Source organism: Pinus tabuliformis, chromosome J (genome assembly GCF_031772625.1).
Source record: "Pinus tabuliformis cultivar Carrire ecotype Pingquan chromosome J, CPIR1, whole genome shotgun sequence".
NCBI lineage: Eukaryota > Viridiplantae > Streptophyta > Pinopsida > Pinales > Pinaceae > Pinus > Pinus tabuliformis.
Window position 1 is genome coordinate 76515871 of NC_142295.1, and position 17367 is coordinate 76533237.

Sequence of the window (17367 nt, forward strand, 5' to 3'; positions counted from 1 at the left end):
GTAGACAATCGAGGGTAGCATTATATGTGAAGTATTAGGGTAAAACCCCAACTTGGATATCAAATCGACAATTATATATCATATAAATCTTTATGAATTCAAATCTTGGTTCATTATGAAATTGTTATGAACTTAAATTCATAACAATTAATTAAAATATTAAAATATTATTTAAATAAATAAGTTATTAATTATAATCAATTAGTTAACAAATAATTAGCTAAATGAAGAGACATTAGTCCCCAAGGCACATGTCTCTCTAATTAGGCATGGCCAATCAACTCCTATTTAAGGAGCATCACCTCAACCTTGTAATCATTGTTCATTTTTATCAATAAATATATATATATATATATATATATATATATATATATATTACATTCAGAACTCATCTAGTGTATTTTTACAGTGAAATAGCAGACTAGAAATTCATATTTCTAACAGTGGTATCAAAGCCAGAATTCGTCTGGTGACACCTCCGACATCCTGCTAGCCGTCAGGCCCTACGGGCCTCCCATCCTCGGCCTACTCTATCATTTCGCTGATTGCTAGACTTGCTCTCGGAATAGTCAAATAGCAAGGTGAAGAAATTTGTTGTTGTTAGACTGGCTCCCCTGTGGTTTCTAGCGGATAGGAGGAGAGAGCGTTGACTTTGCGTGTAACGTCTGCAACAAAGTTGACGTCTGCAGGGCCACCGTGGAGCAGCTGGCCACCACTGAAGATCCTTCCCTTGTCGTTTTTGGCAGGTAGGTAGACAGGCATTGCAGGAGCCACGTTTGGGACGTAACAGGAGCCGTAGAGAACACGATATTAATGTCAGGAAGATACAGGGAGTCACGGTCAAGGTCAACGAACATGACCCGAGCAGACCCATGACGTCCGTTCATTTAAAAAAAAAAATGATTTATACGATCATTTAAAAACTATATAATATAAGAACTAAAGTTTAATTAATTAATTAATTAATTATTATTTAAAAAGTAAATTATTATTTAAAAAATATAAATAAAAATAAAATTGGGTCTTCGAGAAAAAATCGAAACAAAATGGCGGGCAACAACAATGATGATATGAGTTTTACTGCAGCTTTTACCATGGTGAATCCAAACGAGGCGGTGGATCTAGACCCAGCCCCGGAAGACATTCTTTCGGTCTGGGGAAAGGAGGTCACCGAACAAAACATCGACAAGTTCTTTGGGCAAGTGGGCAGCCTTGCATCCGCCACCTTCTCAGTGGGAGGCTCGTGGAGTAACAAAGCACCTAAGGGTTTACTGGAGGAAAGTCTGGAACTGTCTGGTGCGTTCGGCAAAGGCGGCAGGGTCGTTGGAGAGTCAGGAGCCCAAGCGGAGGAAAGTGCACCGAAAGAGAAAAACTTCGGCTCCCATGATTGTAAGGCTTTATCCCCCTCGAAGGTCTTCTGTCCGTCTGGTGGACTCGAGGACATCATAAATTTCAATTCAAACCAAGGAATATGGAGATCTGTAGGGGGTTTTCAAATTTCAGATAAGGAAGCTCGGGATAGAAGCAGTCATCTGGCAGTGAACAGGCACCTCTTTTCAAAAGGCTCGCCTCAAGCTGGCTCGGGTGAGGAGGGGGTTATCTCTGGACTCGGCAAGGTTTCCAATCAGGGGAAGGATGATCAGACCCTCGTTCCTGGAAGGGCGGAAGAGGAGGGAAGTCTGATTGTAGGCAAAAAAGGAAACACCGTAGGAGTACTGCTTTCTACCTCTTCAGGAAAGGAAGTTAACCCCTCTGCGGAGAATGAGATTGGTGCTCAAAGGGTATCAGACAAAACAGGCCTGGAATCTTTAGATAGAGAAGTGGAACCGGATCGAGAAAGGGCCGGGGATAAGCGAAAAAAGGCGAAGCCCTTGAAAAAGAAAAGGATTGCAGGAAATTTGGTATTAGGAATGGATGTGCAGGTGGAGGATGCCTTGGAAGTGGCGGAGTGTACGCTAGTGGGCAGAGCAAGAGGGAGGTTTGTCTCAGGCAAGTTTTTACAGCAGTGGGTGGAGCGCCAATGGAAGGAGACCCCGGCAAAGTCCTTTAAAACTGCTACACTGGTTAAAGGGTGGTTTATGATCAGATTCGACAACAAGGAAGCTATGGAATGGGTTGAAGGGAGAAATTGGGCTTTTGGGAATCGCCCAGTCTTCTTCAAAAGGTGGTCTCCCTTATTCGACGCTTCCAAGGAGAAGGTTGAGGAATTCCCAGTCTGGGTCAGGGCTCCTGGTCTGCCTCCCTTCCTTTGGGTTGACTCCGTATTTACTTCTATTGGAAATCTTCTGGGTACTTTCTTGGAAGCGGACAAGTCCTTTCTCCATACCCACGAAAGAGCAGTGGCCAGGATCTTAGTGCGGCTAAACCCAAACGAAGGACTAGCGGAATCTATAAACCTGCAGTACAGGGAGTATGTCTTCGAACAGCTTCTGGATTACGAAATTTTACCTTTTCGGTGCCACAGATGCCACGAGTATGGGCATTTGGCAAGGGAATTCCCACTGGGGAAGCGCAGAAGAAGGACACAGAAAATAGATGAGCAGTGGGAGGATAGTACGAGGAAAGAAAAGGAACCGGCGGAGAAGATAAGCTCAGATGCAAAGCCTATGGAGGGGATTCAAACTCAGGAAGAAGAAGGCTTAACCCAGGACGGAGGGGAACCGGAACAAGTAAAAGAAGCTCTGAGCTGCACTGAAAAGATCTCAGTCGGAAATGCTGATATCCCTGTTAGCGAACCTCCCGGTATGCAGTCAGATCCATTAAATCCTGTTTTTAATTCTGTTTCTAAAGTTGTCTTCTCGTCTATGGGAACTCCTATGATAAATAGATGCAATGATGACTTTGTAAACATTGAAAACATCACTGCCGCTATCCCCTCCATTGATCTGAACTGTGAAGTTGGTTCCCATGTAAGTCTGGACTCTGGTTTATCCCCCCCTGCTCGCCATTATAACCTTAGATCCCTCAGTAAAAAACCTGATAACAATCCCGAATTTGTGGAACCGGTGGGTGGGTTGGGCCCTTCGTCGTCTAGAAGCTTAAATAAAAAGGGTAGAGGTAGGAAATCAAACCTGTCAAAAGCTCAAGTCAAAGCAAAATTTGATGTGGCCGATGGCAAGCAAATGTCAATTCCTGGGGCGCTTAGAGCAGCAATTCCCCCTGATGCTGTGATAAAATGATTTGCTTGTCATGGAATTGCAGGGGTTTAACCAGTAAACCCAAAAAACTGGCTTTGAAGGAACTAATCTCGCGCTATAATCCGGACATTGTCTTTCTTCAAGAGACCTTGGGCAGAAGTGTTGACATAGAATCAGCCCTCAGATCTTCCTTTCCGGGGTGGGCTTTCGTAGCTCTAGATGCTGCGGGTCACTCGGGTGGTCTTGCTATCGGATTCAGGGAGGGCAGATTGAAGATCTTGAATCATTGGGGTATGCCTCATGTTCTGGGTATGGAGATTTTATCCCCCGATTTCGATTTCCCTCTTTTGATTGTCAATGTATATGGGCCTTGCCAGGCAAGGGTATCCTTCTGGAACGATCTCCTGTCTAAAGATTTGCTGAAAGATAGAAACTTGATAATAGGAGGAGATCTAAATTTTTCTTTAGGGAATGCGGAAGCATGGGGCCCCTCAGCCAGAGAAGACCCTCTATCAGATTTTTTTGCAAATGCACTCCTATCTCATAAACTGATAGATGTAAATATTATAAAAGCTAAACCCACTTGGAGGAATAGGAGAACAGGGGAGGAGAGAATAGCGAAGAGGCTGGATCGTTTTCTAATCAGCGATTTGATGGCATCCAATATTCCAATGTTCAGGCAATGGGTGGGTGACGGGGGGAATTCTGATCACTTCCCCATTCTTTTAGAACTCTCCAAGCCCCCCCAAAACCTGTTGCACCTTTCAAATTTAATGCCTCTTGGCTGCAAGAGGATTCATATAACCAGCTTTTCAGGAATACTTGGAGACATCCGGGTAGAAGCTCTTTGGAGAACAAAGGGGCTCTCTTTATGGAAAACTTAAAAAGACTAAAGAAAGCAACTCTAGAATGGGCCTCAGCCAGAAGGAAAAAGCAAAATGAGGATTTGGCCAAAATCGATGCAGAACTTCGAGTTCTAGAAGAACCTGAGGCAGATGCCTATGCTACTCAGGAGTCAAAAGAAAGAATTGTGGCCCTTGAAAAATCTAGAGCAAAGATTTTACTGGACAAAGAGGAGGAATGGAGGCTTAAGAGCAGGGCAATCTGGCTGAGAGCGGGGGATGAAAACACAAAAAAATTTCACAACTATGCAAAAGGCCGGAAAAATGCAAATACAATTTGGAAGCTAAAGGATCCTGAAGGCAGAGAAGCCTCGTCTTTTGAGGCCCTATCAAATATGGGAAAGGCTCATTTTCAATCCCTGTTTTCCGACCCAGGAGGGGCTTCTTTAGCTGAAGTAATTAGAACAGCACAAGTTTTCCCCCGTTTTGTGGAGGGGGAGGAAGCTGATAATCTTTTTAGAGAGGTGACAAAGGAGGAAGTAGAAAGTATAGTAAAATCAATGGCAAAAGATAAAAGTCTGGGGCCGGATGGATGGACAATTGAGCTCTTTACCCATTTCTTTGAATTGATTGGAGATGAGCTAACAGAAGTGGTGGAGGAATCAAGGAGGAAAGGAGAGATTTATCCCCCTTTTAATGCAACTTTCATTGCTCTTATTCCCAAAAAAGAGGATCCGGAAACTTTCGAGGATTTCAGGCCAATTTCACTATGCAACTGTATCTATAAAATTATTGCAAAAATCATTGCGGTCCGCCTGAAACCGATATTATCAAATTGCATCTCATCTGAACAATTTGGGTTTTTAGACGGTCGTCAAATTCATGAAGCTATTGGGGTGGCCCAGGAAACCATTCACAGTATCAGACAATCAAACAAGAAAGGGGCTGTGTTAAAAATTGATCTGTCCAAAGCTTACGACAGAATCAGCTGGATTTATCTCAGGATGTTACTGACTCACCTGGGCTTCAAGGTGGAGTTCATAAGCTGGATCATGGGGTGCATTTCTAGTGCAAGTTTTGCAGTTTTAATAAATGGGGCTGCTTCTCAATTTTTCAAAGGACAAAGGGGGCTGAGGCAAGGATGTCCTCTTTCTCCTTTGCTTTTCCTCCTAGCAGCAGAAGGACTCAGTAGACTGATATCAAATGCCAAAAGAACAGGTTTGATAAAAGGTTTGGAAGTTGCTGTAAATTTGTTCATTACTCATCTCCTGTTTGTAGATGATATTTTATTATTTACAAATGGGAGTCAAAATGAAATCAAAGAACTTAAAAGTATTCTTGATCTGTTCTTGAAAGCTACAGGGCTACAAATAAACTCAAGGAAGTCCCAGCTAATTTTGGAAGGCTTCAACAGACAGGAGGAGCTCCTGATTTCATCTTATCTGCCTTTTGAGTCCTGTAATATGGAAAGTCCGTTCAAATATCTTGGCTTTTGGCTGAAGCCATCCTCATACAAAAAGCAGGATTGGAACTGGCTGGTGGCCAAAATTGAGCAAAAAATTTCCCATTGGAGTTTCAAGTGGTTATCACGGGCTGGTAGGTTGACTCTTGTGAACTCAATTTTACAGGCCATGCCTGTTTTTTGGGCAGCCCTGACCTGGATCCCAAAAGGAATTCTCCATAAGATTAAACAAATATGCAGCAGATTCCTTTGGTCAGGGACAAAGGAGGACTCAGTACTTCCATGGGTGGCATGGGACAAAATTGCAAGGCCAAAAGACTGGGGTGGATGGGGTATAAAAAACCTTTCTGACTTCAGCACTTCTCTGGCAGCAAAATCCGGATGGCGAATAATCAATTCTGAGAATCTATGGACCAGAGTGGTAAAGCGTAAATATATTGATCCCATTCCTTTAGAAGATTGGATAAGAAATCCAAATAAAAAAGGCAGGAATTTTTCTGTGATATGGAAAGCCACGACAGAGGCTTTTAAAGTCATAGAACAGGGTTTGGCTTGGCAGGTAGGGAATGGTGAAAACCTGAGGATTGGCAGGGACCCTTGGGTGGGATGCAATGAATCTTATGCTTTATCCCCAGACCTGATTGCCCATTTGGAATCAAAAGGAATTACATGTCTAAATCAGATTGCAATCTTAGGACAGTCTTCCATTTGGGGACAAGCTTGGAAATCAGGAGAAGATCTAGAAATTGACCCCACGTGGAGAAACGAGTGGCAGATGTTCCTTCAGGAGCTCAAAAGATCCAATGTTAGAATAAAGGATAGGCCAGACCTATTGGTTTGGGCACATGCTGAATCGGGAACCTATTCCCCAAAGGCTGGGTACAATTTCTTAATGAAGAAAAAGGGGTGGGATGTTCCAGATTGGTGGGTAAAACCTTTGCTCAAGCTAAAATGCCCAAAAAAAGCCAGAATATTCCTATGGTGTGTGTTAAAAAAGAAAATACCTACATGGGATATTCTTCAATCTAGATTCAAACAGGGACCAGGAAGATGCCCCTTGTGCTTTTCAGACTCAGAATCCATTTCCCATTTGTTCATAGCCTGTCCTTTTGCAAGAAAAGTATGGGAAGAGACGCAATAATAGGTAAAAATACTAGATGGGAGGGGGAAACCATCAATATAGCATGGGAATACTGGTGGAATCACTATTCAGAGAGGAATTTGAGGAACCTTCCTCCCATTATATGCTGGGGTATATGGATAGCAAGAAATAGAAGCATTTTCAGAGAAAAATCCACTCCAACGGAAGTGATTGCTATCCAAAGCGCAGCCATACTGTCTAGTATTCCGGAGCCTGAAGAACCTCGGTCATCATCTCATAGCAGGGAAGAACTGATCAGAGATGGGATACCATGGGCCTATTTCAATGGGGCAGCTCAGAATAACAAAACAGGAGCTGGGATCATCATCCATTTAAGCATGTTTCACTCTCTAAAAGCCTCAGTGGGCCTAGGGATCGGAACAAACAATTTCGCCGAACTATCTACCTTAAAACTCCTTTTATGCTGGCTCATTCACAGGAATATTTTCTCAGTTCAGATCTTTGGGGATTCATTGAATGTAATTAACTGGGTCAGTGGAAAACATAGATGTCAGAATTATCAACTAAGGCCGCTTTTTGAAGAAATCCAAAACTTAAAGCACTATTTTAATGTGTTCTCTATTGATCATATTTACAGGGACCGAAATGAAGCAGCATATAGGCTTTCTAAAGAAGGTTTGCAGCAAGCTGTGGGCTCGTGGAGAATAACTGAACAGATCCAGGATCAGATCCGTGTGTCGGATCTCCCACCTTACTCTTAATTTACAAATATCAGCTGTGTTTAGTTTTCTTTTGACAGTCTTTCTTTATCTGAAAACGGAGCTGATGTAAACTTTGGTTTTTATTTTCTGTTATGTTCTACTTTGGACCAATCATATGGAGCTCTTGGTGGTATCCCGTGGGTTGTTTTCCTTTGAAAGGAGGCCCACGTTTTTTGGATACGGACAGTCCACTATTACGACTAAGTTGCCTGGGATAGGTAATGATTCCGAGCTGGTTTGTAGGAGAAAAATGATTTTTTGCTTATATGTCGGCTGGTGATACACAGAGAAGTGGTTGCTCTCTCTTTGGGACTGATGTAGGTCTCAATATCACAGTTGGTTTTGGAATGTTAACTCATATGCTTGTAACTTTTTTATTACTTATAAAAAAGTTTGTTTTTTTCTTCGAAAAAAAAAAAAAAAAAAAAAAACAACAACAACAACAATGATGATGATATGAAAAATATTCAAGAGGACATCAACAAGCTGAATAAACGCCTGGATAACGTCGAAAATCAATTAGTAAATAGGACCAGATGGCCAAGGATGTCTTTTACTTTAAAAACTTGATGAGACGATGTTTCAGGGAGACTGACCCACCTTCAACTACACAGAGTCCCAAGACTCCGGAAGGTGAGACTTCTCTAGAGCATGAGTTCCTGAGGCATGAGAAGCAGCAAATACCACAAATTCACTTCAAAGGAAGCCAATATTATACTAAATCTTCCGAAAGGAACCATCTTAAAATCAAAAATGAATTACCTAAGTATGATGGTAAGAACTATAAGGGCATCGTCGTATGGGTAAATAAGATGGATGCCATTTTTTTAGCAAACCCTCCACTCGGCGAGCAAGAAAGAGTCATGACTGCATCCAACTACTTAGAAGCAAAAGCGTACGATTGGTTTTTGTGGTGGTCGTCTAAATGTACGAGTTGTTCATTCAATTGGAAAAACTTTAAAAATGCCCTGCTAAAAAGGTTTCATGACGAGGAGGATGATGTCTACGAGAGATTCGTTCACCTAAAGAAAAAAGGATCAGTGAGTGAATACACTCACGAATGGGAAGTATTAGCAGTAAGGCAGAGAGGGTTCTCAGATGAGGAGCTGCTAAAAATGTATCGTTGTGGCCTTAAAGATTACATTCGTGAAGAATTAAAATTGCATAAACCCAAAACCATTGAGGAGGCCAGACACACAACCATAATTATCGAGCGGAAATATAAACTTCACAAAGCACCATATGCCAGCAACGAGTTCCAAGGGGAAGGCAGGTAAACCCTCATCAGAGAATACTAGCAAGTACGTTCCACCACCATTGTGAAATGAAGGGAAACAACAATCTAATGTCAAAAGGAAAAAGGATGGAAAATGTTGGAAGTGCGGAGACAAGTATTATGCAAAACACAAGTGTGCAATACAAAAATTGTACAACTGTGATGCTGAACAAGAAGAGGAATCTTCAGAAGATAGCTCTGACGAAGAGGACAATGAAGAAAATGCAAACCCTAGTCCAGAATTAGAAGAAGATATGCACGAATTTCCTTAGCATCCATCACAGGGATAGCTCAACCACAGACACTGAATCTTAAAGGTCACATCAAGAAGCAAAGCGTTATCATTCTAGTAGACTCAGGAAGTACACACAACTTTGTAGATGTCAATGTTGCAAAAAGACTAAACATCTTTGCTTACCCGGTAGCATATTTAAAAGTTATGGTAGCAGATGGAAAACATATAGATGGAGTAGGCAAGTGCCATAAGGTTAAGTTTTAATTAAGTGACTATGAAATGGAGTCCAGTTTTTATACAGTTCACCTAGGAGGAGTAGATGTTGTTTTGGGTGTACAATGGTTAAGAAAACTAGGCACATATTCAACAAATCACATAAAGCAGTTCATTAAATTCAAATGGGATGGAAGGAAATATAAGTTGTTTGGGTTTCAGGCACCACCAACTCAAGTCATTTCTGCTCAATAGATGAAAAAACTTATTCGCAAGGGGGCACCAATATTTGTCGCACAATGTCAGCAATTGGAGTTATTATCGATAGAAGGGACTCATCAACCATCAGAAATTTCATACTTGATTTAGAAATACGAGAAGTTTTTCCAAAATCTAAGAATGAAGTTACCCCTGAGAGGCAGATTCAACACATTATCAAATTCAAACCAGACTCAACACTAGTAAATGTTAAGCCATATCATTATCCCCATCACCACAAGACGGAAATAGAACGCTTAATACAAGACCTGCTGAAGCATGGAATCATTACGAAGAGTAGAAGTCCATACACTGCACCCGTAGTATTGGTCAGGAAGAAGGATGGATCCTTCCGATTATGTATAGATTATAGAGGTTTAAACAAAATCACTATTAAACATAAGTTTCTGATTTCGTTCATTGATGAAATGCTAGATGAACTACACGGTGCAGAATATTTTTCCAAGTTAGATCTAAGATCAGGCTACTACCAAATACGAGTAAGGTTAGAAGACATCGAAAAGACAACATTTAGGACTCATGAAGGGAATTATGAGTTCAAGGTCATGCCATTTGGATTAAAAAATGCGCCAACCACCTTCCAAGCAACCATGAATGAACTCTTTCACCCTTATCTATGGAAGTTTGTATTAGTTTTCTTCGATGATATTCTAGTCTACAGTAAGACGTGGAAAGAACATCTCAAACATCTAGAAGAAGTATTGTCTGTTTTGGAAAGAAACCAGTTTTACGCCAAGCTATCAAAATGTACGTTTGGGAAAAAGGAAGTTGAATACCTAGGACATATTATATCGAGGGAAGGAGTCCAAGTGGATCCCAACAAAATCAAGGCAATCAAAGAATGGCCCAAACCCAAGAACGTATCCAAGCTGAGGGGATTTTTAGGTTTAACAGGGTATTACAGAATATTTATAAAAAATTATGCACATCTGACAACACCCCTGACCATTTTTTTAAAGAAGAATGTTTTTCAGTGGAATGACCAAGCAGACAAGTGTTTTGAGAAATTAAAGGAAGTGATGTCAACCACACCAGTACTAGCAACTCCTAACTTCTCCAAACCGTTCGTAGTCGAATGTGATGCTTCTGGGTTCGGAATTGGAGTTGTATTAATGTAGGACAACCACCCTATAGCATTTGAGAGCAGGAAACTTAATAAATGAGAAGGCTTAAAATCAACATACCAAAAGGAGATGCTCGCCATCATACACACTTTGACGAAGTGGTGCCAATATTTGCTTGGAAGTAAATTTTCAATCCGAACCGACCATAATAGTCTTCAGTTCTTACTTCATCAAAAGACATTATCGACAGAATAACAAAAGTGGATTGAGAAGTTGTCAACCTTCGAATTAGAAATATTACACAAGAAGGGAAAAGATAAAGTCGTAGTTGATGCACTCTCATGTAAGGATAACGACCACACAATGATACAACCATATGGCTGCCACACCCTAACTCAATATTGAAATTATTTCACCCTTATAAAGCTTTAAAGCTCCATGCCCACATATACATGTCGGAAGTGTAGTTCGGTACTTTTCCTTTAAAAACGGGATCACTTAAGCTATCGGGGCCCTTACACTATCGGAAGTGTTTTAGAATCGTTTTAACCTTAAAAACCCCGATCAACACTTTTTATTGGAAATATATGAATACATAGAAACACGGGAAAATCAAACAAAACCCCGCTCTGAACACTTTAACCAGAACTTAAATATTTTACATCTGTGTTATTATATATCGGCGGATCCGTCCTTTTTGTCCATCGCTTTTCCGCGGTCATTCCATATCTCCGATCGGTTGATCTCCACTGTCCGATTCATCTTCGATCCAACGGTCAACACTGATTCTGAATATTTAAACTGTCGCCAATTCTCCACCGTCGATCTGCGCGTAGCGGATCTGACAGCCCACATCTTATTTCGGGCGAACAATTAATACGGGAATTAATCGCCCGATAAAGCGGTTTCCCTGTTCACCATCGCTACTACGTGTCGAATGTTTAATGGAATCGGCCGATTGTCCTTCGATACAGCTCATGACCTTTTGCTCACTTGAAAACCACTTCTACTGTTGTGAAACCGCTTCCGCGATCCAACGGTCACAGTTGATCGCGATCCAACGGTCGCGATATATCGCGATCTAACAGCCATGATTGAATCGGCCGATAGCAAATCACAAATTCACTTGCCAAGCTCCTTCCACTTCAAAACGCCTATCCAAACAGTCTTCCGGACTCGATAAGGGTATCAAGCCTCGTCTATAAATGGTTCAAGTCCGAATTCCAAATCCGACTATGTTTTGCACTCATTCTTAGTGTAAACTAGGTTTTCCGCTTGCGGAACCAAAACTAAGTAAATAGACTTCGACAACGCGCATTAAACAATGATATTCAAAATAAATCCAGACTTCTATCAATCATACAATTAGGTGTTTAAACATAACAAACTAAGGGATAATCACTCAGCCTTAATACAAAGAATCTAGAAGAATACAAGGGTTTCCGCAGGCCCGATAATCAATCATAAACACACAATATCATTCATTCAATATAAAATGATTATAGAATCTCGCCTTGGCCAATTACACAAATTAAAAGACCTCTGTTTCAATTACAATCCACACACACTATTCTTCTCTCCTGAATCTTTCCTATTTGGCATGATTCTTCAATTAGTGGCCTTTGTTCCTAATCTGCCCGTAGGCTTACAATTCCCTCATGAATCCTCTCTCTCCTTGTCTCCAGAAAAGACAGGAAAATACATATATGCCTAAGTTAACCATCTCCTTCCACAAATTAAGGACTTCACAATATTTTTAGAAATCAAATCCTATCCTAATCTGAACAAACTAAACTACTTGGCTTGATCTCCACGCAGGGAGGATCACTTGCCACTTATCCCCAATTCTGTTCAGAATTAGAAACAATTAACTATTTACATACTTTGCAATTAATAAGTTTAAATAACCAATTCTTCCTCCAAACTCTCATTAGCCACAACATGTGACCACACCATCACATTGCTGGCTAGGTCTAGTTGCTCCTGCATCAGACTCCCAAGGTTAAAAATAATCATGATCTCCTGATCATGTGCTTCTAATATGTTTCCTCCTGGATCCCATACTATTTTCAGTAGTCTATCCTTGGTTACTACTGTTGTTTGTTGTTCTCTCGGTCTCCATACTTTATGTTGTATTGTCCCATTAGCTATGCTCTCACTGTCTGCTGCTATCTCTTCCATATATCTTACTGCTTTTTGCTCCTCATCACAATTTATGTCAAGCTTCCACACTTTAATTTGCAATTTACCATTACCTTCACCTGTACCATTCTTTCCAGCCAATCTTCCTTCCTTCTTTTGTCCTCTATTTATTTTATTGGAATGTTGTTGTATGAGTCTCCACAACTCATCAATTTCTTTGTCCACTTCACTTCTCAGATGATGAATACTATTCTTCTGCAACTGGATGTGTTCTTGCATAAGAACATCATAATCCCTGTGCCAATATTTTTCCATATACATTTCTAAAATGTACAAATGCCTTCTCCATTGATCCCCTACAATAATTCCAGTTCCTTCTTCTGGTTTCTCATTCATGGCTTCACCACTTCTTACTTCAATTCTTAGTATACCTGCAATTCCACAAATTTCTTGAAAACTAAGAATTCTTCCTGCTTGCTTAGATACTTGGAATACCTCTTCTTCTAGTAACTTAATTTCTGCACCCTTAAGGATCATGGCATCATACTTGTCTGCTTCTGAAATGTCATTTTCAGCCTCTTCTTCATCAATAACTCCCTGTTGCACAATAGTAATCCTGTTACTATCATCTCTTGAACTCATCTCTAGTTCAACAGTTCCATACTATAAATTCAACATCATTCCATCTTTCTGAGACATTCTGATCTCATCCTTCCTTACTTCAATCTGATCTTCAGAATCAACTCCTTGTTTCAAATTGACTTCACATTGCCTTGTTCCTGCATACAAATATTCACCAGAATCAATCAATTCATCAAACACAAATGCTTTACCCTGTTTCCTCATTATGCCAACATTTCTGAAAAATTCTTTCCCATATTTTTCATTCATGACAACTTCTTCATTCTCATTCAGTTATGGTTGTACAGTCTGATCACTTATTCTTTGGTTTTCTTGCCTCTTCTCCAAAAGACTAGACTCATGCCACAAATATGCCATCTCATTTGGAATTTCTCCCAAGAGCTCTGCACGATATTCACTAACTTCATTGTCTGCAACATCTGTCTTTAGTCCTTCTTTACTCTGGCTTTCTTCAAGGTCAATAATCTTCAATAACTATTTAATATCTACAAAGTCCTCTATATCAACCTTCAGTAGTTGTTCTCCTCTAGCTTCAGTCCTCAATAGTTGTCCAATATCTGCATAATTCATTACAGCTATGTTTAACAGCTACCCTTTCCTCTGCATCACAAGATTATGTGAATTTCCTTCTTCTAACTTTTGAAAAATCATATATTTTCTTTTCCTTTCCCTTAGGACAACATTAAACAATTGACTGCCTTTAGTGTATCTTTCTGAATACACCATAACATTCTTCACTTGGTTTGTATTAGCTTCATCAGTTTTCCTGAGAAAACTCTTTGTTCCATATTCATATGAATGAATTTCTTCCTTTCCAAACATTCTTTTGATCTCAATAATTCCTTTTCCATCCTCCTTTTTAATTATCCTTTAGCTGTCATCTGACTGGAAATATTCCTTCACTTGACTGTAACTTCTCTCTTTATTCTTCATATGACTGTGAGTAGTCATCTCTTCACCTGTTAATATAACAGTTTCCAATAACTGTTTGTCTTCCCTCAAGTTTTTATAACCTGCAAACACACAAAAACTTTCAGTTTTCAAAATACAATACCTTTCATCCTCTTTTGATGCTCCAAACACCAATCTTCCATCATAGATCCTTTCAGCAGATCCTTCTTGTTGTGACTCCATTCCTTTGAGTCTCTCCTTCTCTAACAAATCAATATGAATTTGTTCAAGTTCCCTGAACTCGTTCATCAGCTTGCCATTCCACCTCTGTATCTTCGGTCTTCACTTGTCTTTCTTTGTATTGCCAGACTAATCTCTGGTTCTTCATTCTGCTACCAGTTGCTATACTTTTGCAATCTAATGCCTTCCTCAAATTCATTCTCATGTTGTTGATCATATCTTTTAAATTGTTGGTTTCTTCCATCTTCATCTTGCTGGATTAATTCTTTTGTCTCCTTCATGTCCTTGAGGACATAACTTCCTTGTTGCTCTTGACCTTCCATTTCACCTTCAAATAATCTCTGGTCAATTTCTCTGATTTCATCATCATATTTATTTACGATGTCTTCTGTACCTACAGTCATATCATTAATTGCAAAGTCTAAGCATTCACTTAACTCTATAAATGTTAGAGACATTTCATCCTTATCATGCATAGCAACCATATCCTTTTCTTTATCAGGTTCTGAAAGCTTCATTTCTCCTTCAGGTTCCTTGAGAAATCTTTCCAAGAATTCTATTTCCATGTGAAATCTCTCCAGCAGTTCATCACAACTTCCTTTCTCAACTTCATTCTTTTCCTGGCAATCCTCCTGAATTATCATGTTTTCTACACTATCATATTGCAAAGTTCTTTCATCAATTTCATCAGACAAATTCATTTGCTTACCTTCTTGGAATACTACTATGGCATTTTCATTAGGCTTCTGGTCCATATCAACTTCATCTGACTGTCTTACACCAAACAGAATTTCATCTATGAACTCTTTCTGTTGCAATAAATCAGCACCTTCTTCCTCTAGAAGGCATTCTCCATCATACTTCACCTCAAGAGCTTCATTCTTGTTTGTGACAGTTTCACCAAACTGTCCATCATCCTTTGCATATCCTGCAAACATACACAAAGTATGAGAGTTAAAATCACAAGGCTTCATTGCCTCATCTACTTCCCTTGTCAACATATATTCGAATTGTTCTGAACTATGCCAATAGTCCATGAGGTCTTCATCTGATCTCCCATTATCCTCTTCACCCAACATTTCACCTTGTTCTGGTCTACAAATGGAAACTTCCATTTTTGCCTCCTCTTCTCTGAGGTTTTTCATCAACCACTTTACATGTTCTTGTTGCAGGCTTCTCTACAGCTTAGGCCACTTCGCTGACTTCCTCTTCAAGACCCAACCTTGTCTTTGGTTCTCCTCTAGCAACATCGCTAACACATCGATTTCTTTTCTTATCTTAGCTATTTCCTTGTCAATCTCTGCTTGACTCATCTGTTTCCTATGGATTGTTTGAGCACCCTTCTCATTCATCTTGTAGCCTTCTTCTTAATCTTCCATATGACTTTCCATAGCCATCTTTTCTTCTATGTGAGCTCCTACACCTGCAACCAAACAACTTCCTTCTAAGTTGATCTTCTCACCAAGCTTCTCCTCTGCCTGGTCTCCAAGTCCTCTTCCCTTAGAACTTGCACTGAGCAATCTTGCTCTCTCTCTGGTTGCTTCACTCACTTATCTTAAGGACTCCTCTGTCCCTATCTATTCCAAGCCTCAGTTGGAATGAGGTTCTGCTACAATCTCTAAGAACTTCCAAAAGTTCTTCTACAGTCTTACTGTTGTAGTCATGTGCCCAACATTGTCATTCATTTAACTGCTGCTACTGTCATACCTTTGTAATCATAACCTTCATAAGCAAGACATCCTTCTCACAGGAAAGTTTCTTCCTTTTTCCTACTCTGATACCAAAAATGATGCAACCATATGGCTGCCACACCCTAACTCCTTATCAGAATTATTTCACCCTTAAAAATCTTTAAAGCTCCATGCCCACATATACATGTCGGAAGCGTAGTTCAATACTTTTCCTTTAAAAACGGGATCACTTAAGCTATCGGGGCCATTACACTATCGGAAGTGTTTAGTATCATTTTAACCTTAAAAACCTCAATCAACACTTTTTATTGGAAATATATGAATACACAAAAACACGGGAAAATCAAACAAAACCCCGCTTCAAACACTATAACCGGAACTCAAATATTTTACATCGACGTTAATATATATCGGCAGATCCATCGTTTTGGTCCATCGCTTTTCTGTGATCATTCCATATCTCCGATCTCCGATCGGGTGATCTCCACCGTCCGATTCATCTCCGATCCAACGGTCAGCACTAATTCTGAATATTTAAACTGTCGCCAATTCTCCACCGTCAATCTGCACGTAGCGGATCCGATGGCCCACATCTTATTTTGGGCGGACAATTAATACGGGAATTAACCGCCCGATAAAGCGGTTTCCCTGTTCACCCTCACTGCTACGTGTCGAATGTTTAATGGAATTGGCTGACTGTCCCTCGATACAGCTTACGGCCTTTCGCTCGCCCGAAAACCACTTCTACTGTTGCGAAACCACTTCCGTGATCCAACGGTCACAGTTGATCGCAATCCAACGGTTGTGATATATCACGATCTAACGGTCACGATTGAATCAGCCGATCGCAAATCGCAAATTCACTTGCCAAGCTCCTTCCACTTCAAAACACCGATCTGATCAGTCTTCCGGACCCGATAAGGGTATAGAGCCTCGTCTATAAATGGTTCAAGTCCGGATTCCAAAACCGACTATGTTTTGTGCTCATTCTTAGTGTAAACTGGGTTTTCCGCTTACAAAACCAAAACTAAGTAAATAGACTTCACCGACCCGCATCAAACAATGATATTCAAAATAAAGCCAAACTTCTATCAAACATACAATTAGGCATTTAAACATAACAAACTAAGGGATAATCACTCAGCCTTAATACAAAGAATCTGGAAGCATACAAGGGTTTCTGCAGGCCCGATAATCAATCATAAACACACAATATCATTCATTCAATATAAAACGATTACAGAATCTCACCTTGGCCGATTACACAAATTAAAAGACCTATGTTTCAATTACAATCCACACACACTATTCTGCTCTCCTGAATCTTTCGTCTTTTGCCTGATTCTTCAATTAGTGGCCTCTGTTCCTAATCTGCCCGTAGGCTTACAAT